This window comes from Pseudorca crassidens, chromosome 9, assembly GCF_039906515.1.
Source record: "Pseudorca crassidens isolate mPseCra1 chromosome 9, mPseCra1.hap1, whole genome shotgun sequence".
NCBI lineage: Eukaryota > Metazoa > Chordata > Mammalia > Artiodactyla > Delphinidae > Pseudorca > Pseudorca crassidens.
This window is the reverse complement of record NC_090304.1, coordinates 18,900,428-18,920,806: the sequence shown is the minus strand read 5'-3', so window position 1 is coordinate 18,920,806 and position 20,379 is coordinate 18,900,428. Positions and strand designations below refer to the sequence as shown.

Sequence of the window (20,379 nt, the reverse complement as noted above, 5' to 3'; positions counted from 1 at the left end):
GGCAAATTAAGGTAAGGTCCTGGAGAGTCCTGGTGGGAAATCTAGTTGAAAATGTAGATTTGAAAATCATGGGAATAGAATTACCATATGACCCAGCAATTTGTAGAGATGTGGATGGACCTAGAGTCTGTCATACAGAATGAAGTAAGTCAGAAAGAGAAAAACAAATATCATATTATTAACACATATATGTGGAATCTAGAAAAATGGTACAGATGAACCTATTTGCAGGGCAGGAATAGAGACATGGATGTAGAGAACGGACATGTGGACACAGGGTGGAGGAAGGGGAGGGTGGGATAACTGGGAGATTAGGATTGACATAAATACACTACCATGGGTAAAATAGCTAGCTAGTGGGCACCTGCTGTATAGCACAGGGAGCTCAGCTCGGTGCCCTGTGATGACCTAGGATGGGTGGAATTAGCAGGGGTGGGGGCGTCCAAGAGGGAGGGGACATATGTATATGTTTAGCTGATTCATTTCATTGTACAGCAGAAACTAACACAACATTGTAAAGCAATTATACTCCAATTAAAAAAAAAAAGAAAATCATGGGGATTTTTGGCCATAAATGAAATCATCAAAGCAAAGAGATACACACAACACATCTGAGTCTTAAAGACTATCCACAGCTAGTGTGTTAGGAAAAGAAGAACAAGAGAGAATGTCTTGTTATAAAGACAAAAACGATAACTTTGATGTGGAATGAAACTATATTTCCAATTTTCCAGGACCCACCTATGAAAGATGAGTAAAAGGAGAATAAAAGAATGAAAAATGACCTTATACTACTCTAAGAGGCTATTATGTATTTTCTAGGATATCAAGAGTTTCTCTTGATCCTTTAGCTAATATTAACCTTACCTGTAAATAAAATTTTGGAGCTGGACTGCCATTTAGCTTGACCAAAAAGAAAAATGTGTTTAGATGATGATAAGCTTCCTGGGGAACAGAGACTCAGTATTTGCTGGCTGAAGACAAAGTATTATACAACACCACACTCCATCTAAATGACAAATAACAAATTAGAATATTAGCATTGTTATTTAGCTAAATTCCTTTAAGTGTGTAGGAGTAAGGCTCAGACTTAGAAATAATATTATTAATTACAACGCCTTTTTCCAAAAATTGCAACTGGAGGCTGAACACTGAGATTCCAGTTGGGTCTACAATTTGTACTGTCAGCATTTCACCCTTATCCATGCAGTTTTCAAGTTCCCTATTTGAAAAAAACACCTTTGTCCTTTAAACAAAAGGGTGGAAGCCTAGGTCTGCATGTACAAGATGCTGACTTGCAGTACACATCGAGTGTACATCAACCGCAAATTTTAATGAAACACTTTCTTGCCTGCTTTTGACCTTGCCAAGAATGCTACGTGTGCGGGAATCAAGAAACCTGTGAAGCCATATGCTGTTGGTCAGCCTTTGACCAGTTTCCCCCATCCAGCTGTCACTCTGAAAGTAACTTCGCATGCACATATATTTTTTTATGCACACAACTGTCCTGAATTTTGGCCACAGGGGAACCTTATTGAGAAATGGTGTATTGGCGTTGTTCGAAGCAAGTTAGTTTCCTGACTTCAAACATGAAATTTGGAAGCTGTGAGTGACCTTAGACAATACCTTTCTCGTTTATATCACCTGATTTTAATCCTTAACAAACATGTTACATCATGTAATAAAATCAATAATAAGACAATAGACACACAGTAAAAATAAAATTCTCACTTTCTCCGTCCATGGAAGTGTTTACTATTAGCAGCTTCTTTTAAATTTCTTCCAGAAATTTAAATGCTTATAAACAAATATGTTATTATATCATCTTTGTAAAATAAAATCACATTGTTCACATTATTCTGCTTTGGTTATAGTTAGCAATGAATCCTAGAATCTTTGCCTATCAACACATATGGCCTTATTTCAGGATTTTTAAGGACTGTGTAGTATTTCACTTTATACAATTACTATACTTCATTTGATCAATCCCCTATCAATGGGAATTTTTAATTTTGCTCTTTTCTAATTATTTTTTCTTATCACAAATAATTATGTAATGTTTATTTTTGTATATCTTGGCAGTATTTTTTGATTATAAATGTGGATTAAAATACTAATCACGGAAATTCTGTTATCCATTTGTTTTAAATATAAGCAGCAGCACAGTAGAGTCAAAAGATAATTGACTTGTAGTCCCATTGACCTAGGTTTGAATCCTAGGAAAGCCACTTGCTTCTGTGAGCAAAACACTTAACCTCTCTGAGTCTCAGACTTCCTCTTTATACAGTAATGACAAGCCCAGTACAATTAAGATTTTAAGGTAATCTTCCTTAAAGGATGGTATAAGTAAGTATTCTAAAACTTGTAGCTTAAGAGAGGAAGAAGAGGAGGAAGAGGACAAAGAACAAAGTCTAAGCACAGAATTTGAAGTCAGAACTGGACAAAGTATAATGTCCTCTAGATTCTTAGATGAGTGTTTTTCTATTTCATTGCATTGACGTGTTCTACGCCCCATTCCTTTATCTCTCTTTGCCCATTGACTGTGAGGGTGTCTTCACCTTGTCCCACATGGCACAAAGACTAAGAAACTATTGGCAACGTCCATATAAACAGCTATAAGAAAGCTCTGCAGGGCATGTATGACTATCGTTGCTCTGCCTGTGGTCCCTTCCTACTGATGAATTGTTGATGATAATATTCAGCCATGACAGCATTTATGGTTTGAGGGAGAGATTCTACTGTGGCCATAGATGACAGGCCCTTGATCAATACCCATATTCTGTGCATCTACTCATTACTAAGAGGCATCACTCCAATGACATCCATCCTTGCCTAAATTTGCTCTTTTAAAGTGCCACCTCACAATCAGACTTTCACATTTATCTGAGAGAGATAATTATCGCTATCTGGCATATATTCTTGACAACAACCTTGTGAACTTAACAAAGTCAGGAGTCATTAACTCTCTTTTAAGGGTTTGAGGGAATTAAGCTTTAGAAGCATCAATTAATTTGCCCATATCTTCTAACTTCAAGTTCACTTTTCTTTCTATTATATAATACTGAAGCCATTATATTTTAATACAAGAAAAGGATGATGTGTCCAATATATCTTCCTCTAGTTCCATGTCTCAGCTCTTTCAGGAGAAAGTAGCCTTCTCCCAGATATTTTCAATGATGCCCCATGGAATATAATACAAGTTGCCCCACACGACCATCAAACCTCTCCTTTGTTTAGCCCAGCGTTTGTGAATAGCCTCACCTCTATCACGGATGAGCTCCAGGCTCATAAGACCATGATACTGTCTCTTAAGTATGCCATGCACCTCTTTCCTGCCATACCTTCCCTACTGGCTTTCCTTCAACTTAGAGATCTTTTCTTCCATCATCCACCCTTGTAAGTTATATTCTTCTTCTAAGCAAGTCGGGTGAAGCCTTGACTGAGAAGCCCTTGTTGATTTCTTCAGTCATGATGAATTACTCCTCTTGCATAAATAAAAACAAATGTGATATACCTACAGTCGACTCACATATCCTGCTTTGTATTAAAATTAATTGTTTTTATGTTGCTTCACTGACCAATTGGAAACAATCTATGTGCCAGACTCTTAACTGTGTCCCATAGGAACTGAACACCTACCTAGGTGCATTTATAGTTCCCTCTACCTAGTGTCCCCTTCCGCACTAAATCCTACCCAATAGTCAAGGACCAACTCATTACCACTGTCGTCATAAACCCTCTTCTGAATTCCTTTAGAAAGACATGTTATTCTCTTTTGAACTCCCATACCAACTTATGGCAATTACCTCTTCCTTATACTACAATGGTTTAAGTACCTTTTGATTCTTCTGAAAGATCTGAACCTCCATATAGCCATGGAGTGCCTCTATTTTGTTGCAGTTTACCACTGTATCTTCAGAGTTCAAAGCACGATAGGTGTTTAATAAAGATTCGTTGTATATATGGAAAGACATATATTCTTCTGGTTCATATCACCTATGCTTATGTCTAATAAATGTTTACTCTCTCACAGTTACTTTTAATCAGAATTTAAAGTTTTCTTTTGAACCATATGAAATTACCATTCCTGAGGTCATAAACAATTAAGTATATGCAATTTCATTTGATTCAACCTAAAATTTATGGGGTGAAGGGAATGATGGATAGTCAAATGAATGAGAATTCCCCACAGCTGTAATTCATAGCATGGCTGCATTAATCACATACATAAATATTATTTCATTTGACAGAAAGTCATTGGGAGGTCAAGAAGGGAGAATTTGCATTAAAATATGTCACTCCCCCATATGGAGGAAAATGCATTTCAAATACATCATTAGCCACAGGGAGGACTAATACAGACTATACATCCACCAGGCTTTTTTACCATCACATTCATTTTCCTCTGTGTTCACTGAAATAAAAAATCCCTGTACCCGAGTAAAACAACAAGCTTGCATCTTCTTTCATCCTTCCCTGGTGAGAATTCCAGCTGGGAGAAGTCATCTCGCTACGTCCCATTGTCAGACCCGTGCTAGTAAAGTCAGGGAAATCACAATGGCTCAGAAGTTAGCCCAACTGCACATATCAGGGGATGGCCTTTGCTATGGGACACGTACACAGCAGTTGCTTGACAGCTGTGCACTGCCCACACCTCCTACCTGGCATTAGCGTCGAATGTCTAAGATACTACTGATGGGTCGGGTTTTCCTCTACAGTACAGTCAGCCCACTTGGGAAATTAGGGTTGTGTCATAACAGCATTGTTAGAAATTAAGGCATGGATTTTAGAAGCTAAAGTGTCATGGTTCAAGCCCCATCTTTTAATTTTTGCTAAATTTTGCAATCAAATCTTCATGTCCTTATTTGTAAAATTGCATAAGACTAAAGTTATCTTATAAGGTTATTGTGACAGTATCAGTGCTTTAGAGAAAGCCACTTTAATAGATTATCTGTCCATACAATGGGTATTTAATTAATGTTAGCTTAAAAAAAACCTTTCTGGTTCATTTCTAAATTGTTTTAATATTTCTCTGGCTGGCTGAACAAAAATTTACATATACTAGATGCAGAGGCAGTCTACTGAAACCAGAGCATTTAATCAAAAACCCAGAAATTAGACATATTGCTTGGGAAGTAGTAATAATGAAGAAGAAGAAAAAGAAAAAGCAACAGGAAGGAAAAAAAGAAAGAGGAACAGAAAGAAAAAGAAGAGAAAAAGGAAGAGGAGAAATGTACTATTTCTTTAGCACTTGTTGTACACCAAGACCTTTCTAAGTCCCTTTCATGTATCGAGGGTCATATAAGACTTTAATAAACACTTCAAAATAGAGAGTAAATAGAAAAGACATAGAAAATGGGAGAGAAAAGATGAGAATTTTAAGAATCATTAAAATTCTTAAAATTGGAAGATTAATATCCAAATAATAGGAGTTATAGAAAGTATGAAGAATAAACACGGAAAAAAGAAATTTATCAAGGTGATGACTCAATTCAATTTCTCAAACATAAAGCACATTAGTTTTGAGAGTTAGCAGACTCACACCAAGGAACATCTCCTTGGCTCACACCAAGGAACATCTCTGTGAATTTCAAGGTACTGAAGGAAAAAGAGAAAAATCTTCAAATACACTGAGAATGAGACAATGGACACAAAAAGGATTCAGGATTATAATGGCATTGAAATTCAATAAAAAACAAAAATCTAGGGTAAAAATATGCCATTGTTTTTCAAAGTTCTGCAGGAAGAAGAAGATGGTTTCCAACCTAAAATTCTATAACTAGCCAAACTACTAGTCAAGTACCTAGTACTTCTGTGATATTTACTATATAGTACGCCCTGCTGAAAACACACTACACTTATTAACAAATGTAATTCTTCAATAATCCCCGAAGGTGGATGTTGTTATTATCCTCATTTTACACATGAGAAAATGGAGGCACAGAAAGATTAAAATAATGTGTTTGAAAGTCACACCACTGTTGTACTGGAGGACCAGGGTTTAAAAACCCACAATCTTGGCTTCCCTGGTGGCGCAGTGGTTGAGAGTCCGCCTGCCGATGCAGGGGACACGGGCTCGTGCCCCGGTCCGGGAAGATCCCACATGACGCGGAGCGGCTGGGCCCCTGAGCCATGGCTGCTGAGCCTGCACGTCCGGAGCCTGTGCTCCGCAACGGGAGAGGCCACAACAGTGAGAGGCCCGCGTACCGCAAAAAAAAAAAAAAAAAAAAAACACAATCTTGGTTCAAACACGGCATCCTGCACCTTAATCAAAAATAAACTACTAGCCTAACAAAAAATAGTGCCTTTATCAGGTGTGGTTTTATCAGGCTAAACATAAAACCCTTTCATCACTAAATTCAAGGAAATGTCTCCCTTATCTCTAAATACTTCCTTTAGAAGTAATTAGTTTGCCTAGAAGATTGTTATTTTTTTTGCTACTACCTAAGAAAAAATCAGGTAATTGATCAAAAGTTAACTTTATTATGTGTTTCCTTCTATTCCCCCTTCCCTATGGTCCTTTTCCTAATATTACTAAAATTCTAACCTTCTCATAGACTCCATTTACTTATGTAAATTTGATGAACATGTCTATACACTGAGCTCATCCTTACCCTGAATTAAAATGCAAACATATTCAGTAGAATAAGAAACACTTCAGTAGACTAAGAATATTTCTAAAGCTTTAGTTTAAAAACATGCTTCCAAGAAATTTGACTTTTCCAGTGACCCAAATATTCTTTAATCTCCTCTCTTCCCTGGGATGTGCACTGCCTAACAGAAGTAGTTTCATAACCACCCTTGTTCTTCACGTGTTTAATGATACAACTTAAAGTAACACATCAGTCACTTGGCTAATAAGCGTTTTCTGAAGTTCATAGAAATGGAGGGAAAGGCTTCCTTTATTCTTCCACTGTGTATTATGTTCCCCAAGCATGTATTATTATTATTCTTATTACCCAGTTGAACTAGTCTAATTTGCAGTTGGATAAATCATAAGCCAGTTGATTCTCAAGCCTCCCCAAGTTATTACTTTACTTCATCCAAAGATTTTATAGCAGAGAACACTGGGGATATTCCAGATGACTCAAAGTTATTTCTTTTTCTCTCTTTAAAGCCTATAAAATCTAAAAACTCTTATGCAGTAGAAAGCTCCCATAAATAATTAGCATTGCATTGCAATGGTCAAAAAAAAAATACTTAAAGCAACCCATAAAAATGCAACGTTAACTCACTCGCAAGTGCTAGTTTTTCTAGGTATGGAAATATGTTGGCTCCTAATAGATACTGGAATATATTGGTTCTTAAAATACTTTTTCAGGTAGACATTTCTAGGTTTGGCCACCCAGAATCCAACTCTCCTCCGTATAATAATAATACCCTAATGAATGGGGAATGTAGAACCCCTCTCAGTTCAGACTATGCTGAAAGGAACACTTTCTGCACTTTGTCTCCAAGACTGGGGCCTGAGCTAAACTAATCCTCAATCCTATTACTCTGTCCCCAGAAATGGTTTAGTGAAATGCACATCAGCTAACTTGATCTAGCAAAAACAAGAAATTTCATTCAGTAGCTGGGAGAGGAGATTGATTAGAAATCATGTAGATTTAGGATTCTCTGGCAGCCACAGACTAAGCCCAGAAGTGGAAAGAGGGAGAGGAAAACCAGGTCTCCTCACATCACTTGAGTTATTGGATCAGTTTTCACTCGTAGTCAGATCACCCTCTGGAGTTTTTCAATAATGAGAGTCATTCATTTTTTAAACCCGGTTGACTTGGTTTTTCCAGTTTCCTATAAATAAAAATACCTCGGCTTCCCTGGTGGCACGGTGGTTAAGAATCCACCTGCCAATGTAGGGGACACAGGTTTGAGCCCTGGTCCAGGAAGATCCCACATGTCACAGAGCAGCTAAGCCCGTGCGCCACAACTACTGAGCCTGCGCCCTATAGCTCACGAGCCACAACTACTGAGCCCGTGCACCACAACTACTGAAGCCCATATGTCTACAGCCTGTGCTTCTCAACAAGAGAAGCCACTTCAAGCCCATGTGCACCGTGACGAAGAGTAGCCCCCGCTCACCACAACTAGAGAAAGCCCGCACACAGCAATGAAGACCCAACGCAGCCAAAAATAAATAAATAAAATAAATAAATTTATTTTTTTAAATGTCTAAAATAATATCTACTTGTATGCAATTCTGAGACTGTAAATATTTCAGTGATAGATGTGTCCACAGATGAAACTAGGAATTCTGGGTGTACTAAATACTAGTTTCAGAGCATAAATATAAATTAGACATCATTTCCACCCTCAACCAACAGTGAAGTTCTCTTTCCAGGCTCCTCCTTGATACATGGGCTAGGGAATCTTGTTCTCCACTTCCTCATACCAACTACACAAAAAACAGGGATATAGTTGTCACAATTCTAATTCTTAGGCAAACAATATTTAATTTCAGTTTAGTAACACTACTCCTAAGTTGGTTCAGAGATGTGAAATGTATGGGGTTCATGAGATTGTCAGATTCATTCTGTTTATTTAGAGATGACTCTTTCAGCTAATAAGGAGAGTTTCATGATGCTCACAGGGAAAGAGCACGGTCCTAGGAGTTAGCACATTTCCTGTTGTTCTGTCCTTCCTACTTGACTGCGATAATTGAACTGCTGGGAAAGTCAGTACTGTACGAAGTCCCTAATGTCCTACCACCCACCTTGAGTATTATATAGTCATCATTTCTAGATGCATAGAATTCCTCTTATTCATATTAATAAAAGAGAAAGATATTTACCACCATGCTTGTTTATGTAGTGCAGTGTAAATAGCCACCACAAAATTTAATGTCTAAAACAAACAAACAAACAAAACATTTATTTGGCTCATGAAGCTGCATTTCAAGAAAGCCTTTTTTGTTCCACTTGGTATCAGCTGGGTAGCTCAAAGATGAGTTGGAATCATCCGAAAGGTCACATGCTCTTACTTCTGGAACCTGGGATGGGATAACTCAAACAGCATGGTGAGGTGGAATAGTTAGGATTCTTTGGGTTTCTCTCCACCTCCATCTCCATCTCCATCTCTATCTCCATTTGTGTCTCTCTCCAGCTCCAGCTCTATCACCTCTGTCGCTGATCTCTCGAGCATGCTAATTTAGGGAAGCTAGACATCTTGCATTGCAGCTCGGGGCTTCCATGGCCCATGCCCCAAGAGAGAGGATATATCACCTTTTTTGATTTAGTCTCAAATCACAGAGCACCTCCTCTACTGCAGTCTCTGTACTGAGGCAGCCATAAAAACCTGCTCCTTTTCAAGGAGAGTGAAAATACAAACTATCTCTTGATGGAGCAGTTACTGAAAATAGCAGGTGAGATCATAAATGTTGAGGCCATTTTTTATAAATTTGCCCAAATCACAATATACAATTATGCATGAGGCACATATCTGTGTGCATTTGACTTAGGTCATTGTATTTCATTTTAGTTCCAGAAATGTGTGCATGATTACCATATGGGCTGCTAGAATCAATCATTATTTCTCAGAAACACAGCACTATGCAGGTAGGAAGAAAGGCATTTTCCAGATGTGTGCTTAGAGACAAAGTGAAGTCCGCCTTGAATTGAAAATTTCCTTCAGTTAATCTACATTATAGAAAATTAAGAGGAAAGAGATGTGTGTTTGTGTTGAGTAAGATTAAAAATAGAACAAAACAAAACCTCTCTGCTTTTTTTTCTTGAATTCATCAAAAATAGCTACATTTATATTACATTTTTAATGACCCAAGTGGATGCTTTCTTTTGATTTTCTTTCCACTCCTTTAAGAAAACTGAATGTGGTTGTTTCCCAAATACCCAGCTAACTTTCTGGCCACCTCCCTCAACTTGGTTCAACAACTACTCCCAACCTCCACACAGCTCTCTCCAATACACTGAGAAGTTGTCAATAACTACAGGGGTCAATTTCACAGTCTGCCAGAGATACATCTCAACAGATCTCGAAGACAACAGGACATTTCATTTTCACGCTGTAACCTGCTGGTGCTACTTGTCCCATGACAGGCCATAAGGGATGGCTCTCACCTCTTGTTTTTATCATCACCCCAAACCCCGTGATCCTGTCTATCTGTTAAGACAGAGGGACACAAATAAACTGCAAGCACACCATTTGTTTCTTTATTTCATCTTCTCTGATCCCTCTCTCAGTATTGATGTGATTGGCTCTGAGAGAGAACTCCATCACTGACCTTGCTGTGTGAGGAACAAAAAAGTTGTATATTCCCAAGCTCTCTCTGACAAGAGAGAAACCATACTGTACCATCCCTTCCTTTCCTGTGACCCAATGAAAATCTATTTTCTGAAGAGCAAACAGAGCTATCTTCTTAAGTCATAAATACTATCCAACTAGTAAGCACGGCGGGTCTCTGCCCTGGATTTTTTTTTTTTTTTTTTTTTTTTTGCGGTACGCGGGCCTCTCACTGTTGTGGCCTCTCCCGCTGCGGAGCACAGGCTCCAGACGCGCAGGCTCAGCGGCCATGGCTCATGGGCCCAGCCGCTCCGCGGCATGCGGGATCCTCCCGGACCGGGGCACGAGCCCGTGTCCCCTGCATCGGCAGGCGGACTCTCAAGCACTGCACCACCAGGGAAGCTCTCTACCTTAGTTTTGATAAAAATGATGATAATAAAAATTATGAGATGATGAATCTATCAGCATTTTCAGAAATATATATTCACAACCCCTACTTACTTATTAATGTTTTAAGCTTTTCTTTCTATGTATAATATTCCCTTAGGCATCACCCAAGTCAGCCAGAGTTCTTGCTCTCAACTCTGAGCTGCCAATGTATCTGAAGTAATTCGATTGTAGCACTTAGTACACATTCTGTAATTTTTGTCTTACTGTTTATGCTTTCTTTTCCTCTCTCTCTTCTTAGCTATTATGAAAGAAGGGAGACTCTCTATTTCCCCTACCAACCCAGGCACAACTAAGCAGAACTGGAAAACTCTCACTTAAAATGCATGACCACCAAACTTCATGGGGACCCAGTGCTTCCTAACAATCCTATAGTATTTCTAGTCCTTTCACTTTTGAGATGACTGTTTCTACCTGCTCTTGTATCATCCAACTCCCAAAATCTTCTCCAACTTCTCAGCTGATAACTTGCTTCCTCTTCCACTAAAGAGGATCAGTCATGAAGAATTTCCTCAAGCTTCTACCACATATTCACACCTGTCTGAGCCCAGACACCCTGTCTTTCTTCCTGTGGCTAAGGTCTACCTCTGTGTCTACTGCCAAAACTTCCAATTTTGTATAACTTCCAAGCCCCTCTCACCTCTTCAGGGACATTGCTTCAGCAATTCTTTGTCTCTTCATCATCAGTTCTACTCTCTCTGCTGGATAATTCCTATCAGTATGTACACATACTGTTATGGTTCTGTCTTTAAAGAAAATCCCTCTGTGGATCCCATTCCCCTCCAGGTACTATCCCATTTCTCTGCTTCCTTTTATGGCAACACTCAAAATAATTTTTTATATACTCTATCTCTAATTAAATTCCTCCTCTTCTTTTTGGTACTCACTCCAACGAGGCTTTCTCTTCTATCATTCTACTGAACTGCTCTTGTCAAAATCAAGAATGACTTCGCGCTACAGAGCTAACCTACTGGAAACAATGGACACAGCCTCTCTCTCTCTGTGTCTCTCTCTCTCTCTTTCTTGAAACAATTTTGAAACTTGGTTTGGAAAGATCCTACTTCAGGGCCTTTGCATTTGCAGTTTCCTCTGCTGGATCTAATTTTCACATACACATCTATATTTCTCAATATTGTTTCTCCTTCATATATTTTGTTCAGTTCTTATTTTCTTACTATGACTGTCTCGTCTATATGTTTTAAAATTTCTACATCTTCCCACCTTCCAGTCCTACTTATATCCCTCCCTTGTTGTATTTTTCTTCATAGCACTTTTAGCTGTAAACTTTATACATTACTTTTTTAATTTATTTACTATATGTCTCTCTCCTTCCCATTAGAATAATAGCATCATAAAGAAAGGGACATTTTCTTACTATGTGTTTGTTCGTTTCATTATTAAAACTCCGGCACCCAGTGTAGCACTTGACATTAGTAAATACTCATTTAACATTCTATTTGGAATCGATAAATGCATTTATCTTCATATCCCCAGATCCTGGCATCAAATCTTACAAAGCAGACCCTCAGTAAGTGATGACTGTTACTCAATGTGTTCAAATTTGTTTATCCTGTTCTCCCCGAAATAGGAAGGCCACACTTTTCATTCCATTTTTTTCAAACTCTGATGACCTTTAGAATGATGAGAGATTAAAATGTAAAAATAGTAATTGTTTGAAATCATAAGACTGCTCACAGTAAAGATTTAAACAACTCCTCCTTTAGTTCACATCGTTTTCAGCTACTTCATTTATTTATTTCTGTTCACAGCAAACCTCTTTAAAAACTGTGTCCCTGTTCATTACTTCCATTTTCTCACTTCCTCTTTATCCTGTACTAGACTCAGCATTGATTTCCATTTCAACTAGTCCACTAAAATCACTGTTACCCAGGTTACCAGTGATCTTTGTGTAGACTATCCAAAGTTCACTTATCTGCCCTCACTTTATCTTTCAGCAGCAACTGATATAGGTGAATACTCTCTCCTTGTGGAAGTACTTTCTTCTCTTGGCCTCTGTGTCTCTGTGGGTTTCCCATCTTTTTCAACAGCAATCTCTCAGTCTCCTTTGTGAGCTCCTTCTCCATTTGAGCTAAGAATGTGGGAGCACTCCTATGTATTTCCTGGGTCTTCGTCAGTTCATTATCCACACTCTCTCCCAAGATAATCTCATTCTGTCCAATGGTTTTAAATAATATCTCTATGCCAATGACTCCCAAATTTCTGTCTCCATCCCTGATCTCCCTTGTGAGGTTAGACTCATTTATTAAACACAGTATCTCCCACTGGATATCTAACAAGCATTTCAAAATAATCATATCCCAAATGGAACTCCCGTTCTCACGTCTCAGTTCTGCAATCTGCTGCTTCCCTTGCCTTCTTCATCTCAGTAAATGGCACCAACACCTAGCTGGTGACTTACACCAAACACATAATTACTCATAACCTTCCATTTCCCTCATCCCCACGCTCAATCAACACGCCTTTTTAAGTATGTTTCCAAAATGTATCCACCCAACTCTCTTCAAATCCACTGTAACCACCCTCGCTCAAGTCATCATCATTGTTTCTTTAGATTGCTACCATGGCTACCTAGATGATCTCCCTGTACCCCTACACATGGCTTTATAAGCCAGAGTAATTTTTCTAAAACTTTATATGAGATAATAACATCTTTCTGCTTAAACACTCCAAGGTCTTTCCATTTCACTTAGAATAAAATCCAGACTCCTCTCGTGTTCCTAGAGGCTCTACATGATCAGACCTTTGCCTTCTTCAAGCTTGTTCTCTGTGTTTTAGAAATCTTGGATTTCTTTTAGTTCCTCAAGCATGGGACTCTGATTCTTTCCTCTGGGTATTTGAGCTTGGCCTTCCTTCATCTGGAAGGTGCTTTCGCAAGGTTTTTTTTTAATGTCTAACTCTTTTCTTCCCAGTGATCTCACTCCGAATGTGACCTTCTAAAAGAGGCCTTCCCTAACTCCACTGTCTAAAGCATCAAACCATCTTCTCCCTTCATGCACCCTAGGTCTGATCACTATTAAAGTTCCTTACTTCATTTCCTTCATATACGCTACGATTATTTGAAATATTCATGCTTATTATACCTTAAGCTTTTGTATTTCAAGCTTATTATATTTAATAACTGATAAACTGTCTTCCCTTACAGGAATGTAAGTTTCTTGAAGACAGGAACCTTGACTATCTTACTGACAACTGCTTCCACAGAACCTAGAACATACAGTGCATATCATATGGCGTCTATCAAAAACACCTTTGATGAACATACCGATGGCCACCTACTTTAGGCAGGCTGCTCATCCCCTTTGGGTTTCAATGTAAATGCTATGGCCCCTTCAGAACACAGCAATAATTACTGTTGAGACTTAGTTTAATTCCAAACTATATATACCTTTTCTCTCTTATTTCATTTATTATCTTTTCTCTTGCTATTGCATTGTAAGTATTGCCCAGCTTAACATGTAATTCTTTGTATTTTTTGCTAGCTTATGTTATAACCTCCCAAAGATTATTACACTCAATAAATGTCAAATGTAGTGGAAAAGGAGATTTGTGCTTCTATTATTAATCCCAATTTGTAGCAAAATAATGTAATGGCAAGTGCATGGGTTTTTGAATCACATATAACAAGGTTTTTTCCTGGTTTCATAAACTTTACTAGTTATGTGACTTAGGCCTCTGACTTAAACTCTCTGACTCAAAGTCTTTTCATTTATAGAATAGATATAGTTATACAAATTTTGGGAACACACCAATATAAGTGCTTAATAAATAAAAGGAGTAGTACTACTACTAATAAAATGATGATAATGACATCTTGTGAACTAGGCTTCAGCAAAGAAACTTAGCCTTCAATAGAACCATTACTTTTGGTTCTCTCTGTTAAAGTGTTGTAAGATTCTTAGGGCTTTCAAAAAGCTGATTTCAGAGCATCCAAATGGGGAAAGAAAATAAATACCTGTGCTCTATAATCTAAGCCACAAAAATATGTAGGTGATAAGGCATTATATAAGAAGAATAAGACTCTGAAGGCAAACATCCCAGCACGCAGTTTAATTTTCACTCATCATAAAAGAAGCTTCTGTAGATAATGGGAAACTGTAATTGCCAACATTAGGATAATTGAAGATTAAGGCACCAAAGGGCAAGAGAAACTTTCAATTACCTATTTGTTTGCAACACATCTGTGGAGCCTGTTCTCTGCAAAATGTTTGCGCTGCAAAAAGAGAAGAAAATGAAGTGGGAAAGGAAACAGAAAGAATAGAAGAAGACCCTAGATTCTGAAAGGGGGGGGAAGGAATATATATATAGTACATTATATATATAACATATATTTAATATAACATACATATATATATATATATATATAGAGAGAGAGAGAGAGAGAGAGAGGGAGCATTTCTTCATTTTTTTCATGCAAACTTCTTAAAATACATTATTTGAATTTTAAAATTCCATAAAATTTCCCAAAGTGTTTCCTCAAGATCTGAGACTTCATCATTTCATGCAGGGTAAAGTTTGGTCACCTTGGATGGTTAGCCGCATGTCAGGATATGATCTAACTGGTCAGGTCACCCTAGTGAATGTTGGAATCCATAGCTCAACTCCTTCTTTCTTCTGTTACACTATATAGTCTTCCCTCGGATCCTAATTTCCTAATCAGACCTGATATATACTCAGTTCTGATTGTCTTTGAGTGTCAGTAATTCTTGTCTTTATAGTTCTTAAATGTTTTTCCAGAAGAGCCCTGATTGCTCTTCATTGGAGGCTATCTTCTTATGTCACCCATAATTCTTTTATTTCCTTTCCGGCTTCCTTTTTGCCTCTTCTTCCCAGAGCTGATAATTTATGGCCCATGTCCTTCCCAAGGAGTGCCAGTCTCATTAAAATTGACTCCTGTTGCTACCATTCTGTCAACTTCAGTGGGAATGCCATTAGCTAAGTGCACTGGTTGACCTGTACCATCCTCTTTAACTCTAGTCCAAACGGTTGTCAGATAAACATCAAGAAAAGGAGCATGTTATAAAAGCAAGACTTTTATCAGCACTATTTGATTATGTGTGTTCAATAGAGAAATGACCTACATTTTTTACTTCCCAGCAGAGAAACTAATAATTAAATATCTTGCTTGTTAGAATATAGGCTGCTTTCCACACAAGTAATCAAAATGGTTTAATGCAAAATGAATAAAAGTGAAAGTAAAAACCTAAGAGGACCCCTTTTTGACCTCCCAACACAAAGAGAAAGGAGTCACCATCCACTTGGACAAGATGAGAGACTTGGGTCCATCTGGTGAAGCAGTAAGTAAAGCTCAAAGAGATAAACGTTGAGGCTTGCTGTGACTTTAAAAGTTTTCCACATATTGACTATCATCTGCTCCTTTTGGGGATGCAAATGGCAGGTCCTTATCTTTAGACAACTAGGATAAACTGGAATGTGAAAGTGAGAATATTACAATGACTCTGTGTCTGTGTGTGGACAGGTTTCCTGGATTTCACTCTCAGCTTTCCACTGAGAGCTGAGAGCAGCAAACACAGTAGAAGTTACCCAAGGGCAAATGCAGAAACCTAAGCCAGATGTCCTATACTATCACAGATTGACAGCAGATATTAGGAGGCTCTTTACAAACTACTCTGTCTGAAGTTTGCTTGCCTTTTTTATTTCATGTGAGGGGTGGGTGTTATGCTGCACGCAAGGCAAGAGTTCAGAAGGGCAGCCGACGGCTCCATATTCTGAATCACCTCTAATGCCTATGTTAATACAATTACTATGTTTTTCAGCCACATTCATGAAGAGTCACCACTGTTAGCATCATACTCATGGATAGGATAGCACTATATGGACAATACTGATTGATGGAAAATTTCCATTGTTAAGGTAAGTTCTAGGGGACCACTGAGGTGCAAATACTTGGGGGATTTCTAGGCTTAGAAAGCAGCCTTGAAATGACTTTAAAGTTGAGAAATCCAACAGAACTAGTTTCCATAGGGCAGTCTGATATTTTTTCATCATCGCACTTGCAAAATATTTTATACCCAGATTTGATTGTGAAGGTCTTTAAACGACTCTCCACGTATAGGTGGAATACCCACGGTTCCCTCATGGTAACATCTGTAAGAAAAGGCTGGTAGTGCTGGATGAACCACAATGTGGAAGCTGAGAGACTGCTGTTTCTTTTTTCCTCTGAACCTTGTCTACAACAGTTAGTTTGATCCACGACTAGTATAATGACAGCTGTCTCTGTTCTAAGATAAATTGTAGCAGTATAATAAATGAAGATCGAGAGCTAGAATAGCCAACCTGATCAAGCCTCTGCCTCATTCAGAACACTTGCCTGCCAGAGTGTCTGTACTAGGCAGAACACTGACACAATATTTATCTAACTGACGGGAAATCCAGGTGACATCTATCTGAAATATCCCTCTCCTCGATGCCTCTTTTTCACAGTAATGAAAAAAGAAAAAAAAAAGTTTTTGAGACTATGATTCTCCGAGGACTGGTTCTTTATAAAAGGAAAGCTGAGAGTAATTTTTCAGATCCTTCTAACACGTAAGGATACCTGGATCTCAATGACCCTAATAGATATGATGTATTGCTTTAGGGTTATTTTGGCAGGACTCAATCTACTTGTCTTAGTTGAACTACATTTTGACGCAAGAATTGCATGATTAATAAGACCTTAAGCATTTTACTGAGGAAACCTGCTTTCTGGTCTCTGATATCACCCGACCCCCACCCAAATTCTGCTCCTTCTCTTGAAGTCTTTTACTTAGTGAATGACAAGCATCATCCACTCATTTGTCCAAGTCAGAAACCTGGGAATCCTTGTTAACCCTTACCTTTATTTTATATTGCAAATTCAGTTTAACTTTCTAGCTTTTATCAATGCTAACTCTAATATGCTTGGAACTGTATCCTCTCTATTCCCACTGCCAATGTCTCAGGTCTGGCCTTCAACTTTCCTTACCGTCATTATAACACAGTAAATATCCTATATAATGTCCTTGTAATTAGCACCAGTCTTTTCTTCTATGCCCCTCTGACAGCACACTGCACATCTTTGTACATGTGATCATGTCAGGAACTCAGCCAAGCTAATTATGCCACACGGGCCTCAGAATTTGGTTTTATTTATTTGTTTTCTGTTAAAGCTATGAGAATATCTACATAAAGTGACTTAATCAATGCCTAACTCACAGGAGGTACAAAATAGATGTTACTTCTCTCATTATTTCACTTTTTTAACCCATCTTACATGTGAGGGTTATATCCAGGCACCATCTTGCTTAAGAAGCCAAAATTAAGATGATCTCCCTCTGCTATAACTATAACATCTCTGAAAACTTCTCTCATGGCATTCAACTCACTGAGGTATAATTTAGTGTTCCGCTCTCCCAAAGGATGACAGGTTCCTGGATGTAAAGGGCCCTTCTTTCCACCTTTATATACACACTGCCTGACTCAATGTGTGAGTAGGTGCTCAATAAATTTTACTTGGTATATTATATCTTGCTACAACAAATTACTGATTATTCAAATAAGCTCAGGTATACAACAGATTAGTTTTATTTTTTTATAGCTGTCAGATGCTTAATAGCATAAAGCATTATCATCATTACTACCACTATTACTAAGAAGAAGTAGCTTAAGTTCTTTTTCCTATTCTCAGTCAAGTTCTATGAGAAGGAGGGAAAATCCAGAAGTGATTTACTTCTAAAAACTAATTCAAGAACATGTTTTTAATTAACATTTTTAACACCAATATTCTATACCCTCTGCCTTTTGAGTCTATATTTTCTATTGAGATTACATGTTTGGAATGATGACTTTAAAATGTATAGCAATTATCAGTTGCCAAAGACAGATCTGAATCAACAGGTTACAAACTAGATTAGGAAAGTAGATTCATAATTTCTAAAAGAGTTGAATTTATCATTCTTTGATCAATCCCTGGTTAAATAAAAAATTCAACTTCAATCATTTTCATAGCATGTCAAGTCATTGAAGAGTTATTCAACAGGGATAACCATCTTACTTTAATTACTGCAAAAGAATACAAAGTGGAACAGGAAATATTCCTAAACCAATACATGGAAATATTCAGTTTTAGGAAAGACTGATGATTCACTTTGTATAAAACTTACAAAGAGGTTGTAAAATGAAGGAGATGCCCAATGCTCTAACACAATCAGAGAAAGTACATAAAAGACATCCTGATAGAAAAAGAAGTAAAGACAGACAAAATGATCCTGTACTAGGAAATCCCAAGGAATCCACACACACACGCGCACACACACACACAAATCCATTAGAACTAACAAACAAGTAAAGCAACTTTGCAAAATACAAGATCAATATACAAAAACAAAGATCAAAATACAAGATCAACTGTACTTCTACACACTCACAACAAAAAAACTGTAAAATGAAATTAAGACAATTATAACACTCACAATATATTTAAAAGAACAAACTACTTGGGAAGAAATCTAACAAAAGAAGTGCAAGACTTGTACAACGAAAACTATAAAACGTTGCTGAGATAAATTAGACAAGATCCTAAATAAACGAAGAAATATTCCATGTTCATGAATTGAAATACTCAATAATTTTAAAATGACAATTCTCCCAAAACTGACGTGCACATTCAGTGCAATCCCTATCAAAATCCTAATAAGTTTTTTTTTAAGGAACTGACAAACTGCTTCCACAAGTTATGCAAAAATGCAAAAGACCTAGACTAGCTAAACAATTTTGAAAAAGAACAAAGTTGGAGGGCTTATACTATCAGATTTCAATACTTAATACAAAGCCACAATAAGGTAGTGCGTTGCTAGGATAGGCATAAAAATCAATTATTACAGAATTGAGAGTTCAAAAGAAAACCTTAATATTTACAGTCAATTAATTTTTGACAAATGTGCCAAGACCATTGAATGGGGAAATCTTAGTCTTTTTAGCAGATAGTTTTGGGATAATTGTATGTCCACATGACAGACTTAGACCTTCACCTCACTATATATGGAAATTAACACAAAATCAATCATAAACCTAAATATAAGAACTAAAACTATTAAAAGTACTAGAATAAAACTTAAGAGAAATTCTTCATTACCTTGGGTTTGGCAAGTGTTTCTTCATACAACACCAAAAGCCCAATCAATAAGAGAAAAGAACATGATAAATGGATTTCATCAAAATTTAAAATGTTTGCACTTCAAAAGGCACCAATCAGAAAATGAAAAGGTAAGCAACATAGTAGGGAAATACAGCTTTATAATCATGTAACTGATAAAGAATTTGAACAAAGAATAGTTATAACTCAAAAATAAGAAAATGAACAAGCAATTTAAAAAGTAACAAAGGATTTGAATAGATCTTTTACTAAAGAAGATATATAAATAGCTAATTGACACATTAAAGAAGACACTCAACATCTTTAGTCATGAGGGAGATATGAGTTAAAACCACAAGAAGGTACCACAGCACAGCTTCTAAAAAAAGGCAGATAATATCGTGTTGAGAATGATATGGAGAAATCGAAATGCTCATACATTGCTGGAAGGAATGTAAAATGGTACAGCTACTTTAGAGAAGCGTTTGGCAGTTGTAATGTTTAATATAAACTTAGTATATGATCTAGCAGCTCCACTCTTAAAAATCCCCCAAATGAAAACAATGTGT

General features: G+C 37.4%; 1 protein-coding gene across 11 annotated transcripts in view; it reads right to left on the bottom strand.

The window, feature by feature from the left end:
* Positions 1 to 20,379, bottom strand: part of LRRC4C (leucine rich repeat containing 4C) — a 1,215,723-nt gene that overhangs the window by 598,010 nt on the left and 597,334 nt on the right. The gene's annotated exons all lie outside the window — the stretch shown is intronic.